We start from the raw sequence: 5,284 nt of genomic DNA on the forward strand, positions 1-5,284 counted from the left end.
AACTATTATTAGAATTTTGTTCTTTAAATTGTAGTGAATGTTCCTAATTCCTTGAAACTCCCTACAGCCTTTTAGCTCCAGCAAAAGTTGACTCTCTGATAGAAAGTCAGTTCCTTTTTCACAGCAATTTACGCTTAGCTAATTCCATGCTTTGGAGTAGTAAATGTACCTTTAAAAATATTGCTAGCTTCTGAGCTTTGAGACGTACTGTGGAGAATATGAAGGTTTCTGTAGTCATGCTTTAATTTTTTGTATTTTTCCTTCATTCAATAAGAATACGAGTCCTTTTTTTTTTTTTTTTAAAGGAGACAGGAAAAAGGCCTATTATATTGAATAAATCCTGTTTCAGTGAAATACTATTGTTTATGTGTGCCACTCCCCTCTAGTGAATAGAAGTGGAATTGCTCCATCTCATGCCATGCCACAGACCCCCAGCTGCAACCAGATTATGGAAATTTTCTTCAACTTTCAGTGACAGAGAATTATCTTTTTTGGAGTTGAACAATGTGAACTTTTTTCTGCCTTTTCTATTGAGGACAAACCAGACCTTCATTGCAAAGCATGCCAAGTTTGCTAAATTCAGTCCTTTGCAGACACATAATGCCCAAGTAAATACAAAATTAACTTCAACAACAGCAAAACTGTATTAGTTACTACTGCTGTGATCTGTATATTGCTGGATTTGAGTAACAGTTTCATGCTTCTTGCCCCAGTTTACATAGACACAGCATTTATTTTAACAGTATTTACTTTTTTCTTGATTGTTGAATATATATTTAGTAATTTTAAAACCTCCATGGTAAGTTGTATTTGCTTTATTAAATCTTTAAGTAATTGATACCAATGCTAGAGTGGTTTGGTCACAGATAGGTGTGCAAGCCAAGATAAAAATATCAATCCATGTATTTTCACATGGACATTTTTGAACAGGTAAATATTCTAATATAAACCAGAGGAAGCTGGTGTTACAAAAATGGTGTGTACGTGATAAATATTCTGTCAGATATCAATTAATGAGATATCAAGTGTGGGATTTCTCTGGCCAAAGGCCAGTCATATAGCTCAGTAGCCACCATAGTCTGTCCTTATCAGCCATGGAGAGAAATACATGCATTTAGGTCTCCATTCATCTCCTAACATACACAACTAAAATATGCTCATGCTCAGAAGCTGATTGTTTCTACTGATTGCACGTTACAGACATTTCAAGCTAGCATGAGGTGAATCCTGTATGTGGCTGTCTAAAAAAATCTGTGTCTGCTTCTTTGCTCTTTAACTGTGCCATTTATTGGCATAATAAATGTCATTAATTGGTGGTACTGGTGAAAACAACTTCTTCTGCTTTCACACCGGCAACCAAAGTTAGTCCATTATAGTTGCACAGGCTGTAAAGGTCTCATTCTTAGCAAAGTAAGTAGCCCGAAGAAGTCATGTAAGATGTAGAAGTAGTGAACCCTAAATCAACATAAAATTTGCTGTGAGGCAGCTGTATGCTGAAATATGTTTTGTGTAAAAAAAAAAAAAAAACAAACCAAAAAACAAAGACAAACCCCAAAAAACCCACAACCCCCCCCCAAACAACATGGATCCAAAGTTGTTCTCAGTCATACCTAAGAAATGCAGAGGTATGCCTGAAAGTAGAATTTGCTCTATAGAACTTCATGTTTATATATCATACTCACACATTAAAACTGACACTAGGCATTCACTTACCTGAAGCCTGAAGAATGGGAAGTGTGAATGTAGCTGAGAGGCCAAGTGTAACACATTTCCTTGCTTTCCTTTTTGGGATCATTTTGCACGTCACATCCTTGCACTTTTCTGAGAACCAAAGCTGCAGTTCACCCTTGTTCTTAAAGGATGGCAGGCATGTTGTCTGTAAAGGCTAAAAGCACTTTTTTTTTCTTTTTAACTAAAAAGTGTAAAAAAAAAAAAAAAGGCCAAATCCTGTGGCATCTAGTTAGGCAAAACTCACACTGGGATTTGTGGACTAGCTTTTTTTTTTATTTACGAACTGTGCTGTACATCACAGCAGCTCTATATTCTTCTCCTTTGTAACAAAAGGATGAAGTCCTTTTTGTTATTGCACAGCACTTTGAGAACTGTGGTTGAGAAGTGCTATTACAGAATTGTTAATAAAAATGATCTCTTTTCTTTTCCAGAGAGATCAGTGCTTGCCCAGCCAACATTTGTTTTTGAAAAGAAGGACCGTCCTTTGAAGGTAAAAAGTTTTTTTTTTTTTTCCCCTTATTTGATAAAAAACGCTGAGAAATGAGGATTCTATAGACAATGATCCTAGCAGTAATAAAAGATTTTAGCCCAGGTTAAGACTTGTAATAAACGGTCTCAAAATAGAACAAGGAAAAGTAGAAACTGGAAGCAAGATGGCTTTTAATGCATATATGCTGGATTGATATACTTTGTGTCCTGGTCTAGAAAATGGCTGTTCTATTCTCCTTGACCTTTCCACGCTTATATTTTTTTTCCAGCGGCCTGCAGAAGACCCAGTTTGCAAAGCTGAAAACGGTAATAACCATCTCATTGAAAAAGTATAATAATATGCTGGGTTATTCATAGGTCTCACTGTTGCCTGTGAAAATAGTGTTTGGACCCTTACTTTGTATGAGCAGGGACAAATCCCTGTTAGCAGACTAAGACTATGTGTGTTGTAGAACCACCTACTATGTTCTAATATATATGTCCCTGTCTTACCTCAAGACTTCTTCCATCTTATCTCTCATATTTACTGGAAAGCCAAACTCCAGAAGCCCTGAAAAGTGGCCAAGTATATTCATCAGCTGTATGAGCTCCTAGCAACCCCTTTCAATTTGCTTAGGCTACATTATAATGTAACTTCTCATTCTTAATGTCTTCTGCGCCTGTGGGCTCTGAACTGGTTCTAACTGCTTGATTTAGGTTCCCTGAACGTAGTAGAAATAAAGAAGACTCCCAGGGCTTTGTGACTGAGATTCCAAAGCCCTCGTGCTCTTAGGTACTGCCTTAAAGCTGTTCCTGTAAGTCATTCCTAGAATTTATTGTGTTCAGGTTTTAATTCCATATCATAGCATTGTGCTGAAATCTCCTGCCAGTCTGTCTCTGCAGAACATACTTACTTTTCTCTAGATTGCGTTAGTTGTTCCAGAAAGCGTGCAAGATCATCATCCTTTACTTCCCAGAAGTCTGACTCTCAATCTAACACAGGTATGCCGTTTAGCTCTGGTCATGTTTTAATTACTATAGTTCTGTATTCTCATCTGGTAAAGAAGAGAAAGAATTTTCCTGTCTAAGAAAAGTTTCTGCACTATAGAAATGCTGCAAGTCATGAAAACTTAAACATTGATACAAACTTGCTGGTAATTTCCAATAAATCCCTTTTTAAGTAAAAATATATTAATTTTCCATACTTACATAATATTACATAAAGCAGTGAAAAATCTGTATATTTCATATAATTTCCTTGAATTGCTCACACAGTCAAGGGAGGAGGAGGGCTGGAAAGGAATGTGATTCTCTGGTTTGTGGAAGAGATCAGCGTTGCCTGGGCAATCCCTGAAAATGTAAAGCAGTTTCCAGAAGGGGCCCTCCTACTGTCCCGCCAACAGCTGACCTGGAAGACCTTTTAAGGACTGTGTATTGCTCCCATGGGAAATGCATGCAAGTCACTGAGGCTACTGTGCAGAAGGACTGATCTGGTTTTTACAGTGTTTATTTAACATACGGGTGGGACCAGAAAGTTACTTCTGAATTCAGGCATTAGTATGTATACACTATGGGGTTTTTTTATCTAGTCCTGTGACACACCTGAATGTAGCTAAGAGGGTTTAAGATAAGCTAAGTTTGGTTTACTCTGAAAATTATACTGAGATCATACACAGAAAATCATAGATACAGTAGAAATTTTAGGGTATGCCTACAGCTTACTCCCTGGTTCTGTTTTGAACCTCTCCAACTGGTGGTCTCCAAGGCAGAACTGTTACAGAGTGGACAGACCCAGTGAGGGGTCTGGAGAACAAGTCTTATGAGGAGCGGCTGAGGGAGCTGGGGTTGTTTAGCCTGGAGAAAAGGAGGCTGAGGGGAGACCTCATTGCTCTCTACAACTACCTGAAAGGAGGTTGTAGCGAGGTGGGTGTCGGTCTCTTCTCCCAAGTAACTGGCGAAAGGACGAGAGGAAATGGCCTCAAGTTGCGCCAGGGGAGGTTTAGATTGGATGTAAGGAAAAATTTCTTTACTGAAAGAGTGGTTAAACATTGGAACAGGCTGCCCAGGGAAGTGGTTGAGTCACCATCCCTGGAAGTATTTAAAAGATGTGTAGATGCGGCGCTTAGGGACATGGTTTAGTGGGCATGGTGGTGTTGGGTTGACGGTTGGACTCGATGATCTTGGAGGTCTCTTCCAACCTTAATGATTCTATGATTCTATGATTCTATGACTAGCCGTAAGCAGTGTGCCTGAGCCAGGTGTGCCACTTGGCCTCAGAGACCTCTGCAATTCAGCAGTATAGGCATAAACCTAACAGTCTACTTCAGAAAGCTGGTAGTTAGCAGATAATAATTTATTCTACTGCCAATGAAGACATGACATCAAATTGGCTAATCTTAAAATTAATCTTTTTTTTTCTCCAAACAAATGATAATTTCAGTCTCTTACTCTTTCAGATACAGCTCTCGCTCAGAAAAGAGGGAGATTGTCTTCCTTTACCATCCTTCCTACCTTCCCTCCCTCCCAGCCAGGTAATTAAAAATAAAAAAGAAAGCAACAAAACCAATAAATATTTATGTAGAAAAGCAGGTATTAGCTAAAATGAAGAGGTGTACAGAAATGCTCTTTCTGCAGGACAAAGCTGGAGTGCATTGGACTATGCTGGTATTTGGACGGGAGAAAGAGATGTTTGAGGAGGAGGACTGGCAGTTCAATAGAAGAAATGTTTTTGCATTTGTTGTTAGCGAAGCATGCAGTGCTGGGGAGGAATCTTTGAATAATTTGCAAATAGGCATTTACACAGTGTGGTACAAATTATACTTGAAAAAACAGAATGGAGTTAAAGTAATTACATGAATTAGTTTGCTTGCAGTTTAATGGTGATGGTTCCTCTAGGAATATCATTCTCTATCCTAGGAGCCTGTCTTCCACCCAACCAGTGACCCTGGGAACATTCTCCCACTTACCACCAATGGGAACGATAGAGTGGTCTTAAATCTTAGTCTGTGTCTCTTACCAGAGACAGGTCCTTGACAGACCTTGGCATAAAGGATTTCTAAACAATCTTAAGAGGCCACAACGTTGT

General features: G+C 38.7%; 1 protein-coding gene across 1 annotated transcript in view; it reads left to right on the forward strand.

Moving 5' to 3' along the window:
- The first annotated feature begins 2,499 nt into the window (after nt 1-2,499).
- Nucleotides 2,500-5,284, forward strand: part of RANBP3L (RAN binding protein 3-like) — a 56,620-nt gene continuing 53,835 nt past the window's right edge. The window contains exons 1-3 of the mRNA XM_009329456.1: nt 2,500-2,526; nt 3,124-3,201; nt 4,656-4,730. The gene's annotated coding sequence lies outside the window, so the exon portion shown is untranslated. The remainder of the gene's footprint in view (nt 2,527-3,123; nt 3,202-4,655; nt 4,731-5,284) is intronic.

Source organism: Pygoscelis adeliae, unplaced genomic scaffold (genome assembly GCF_000699105.1).
Source record: "Pygoscelis adeliae isolate BGI_AS28 unplaced genomic scaffold, ASM69910v1 Scaffold47, whole genome shotgun sequence".
Lineage (NCBI taxonomy): Eukaryota > Metazoa > Chordata > Aves > Sphenisciformes > Spheniscidae > Pygoscelis > Pygoscelis adeliae.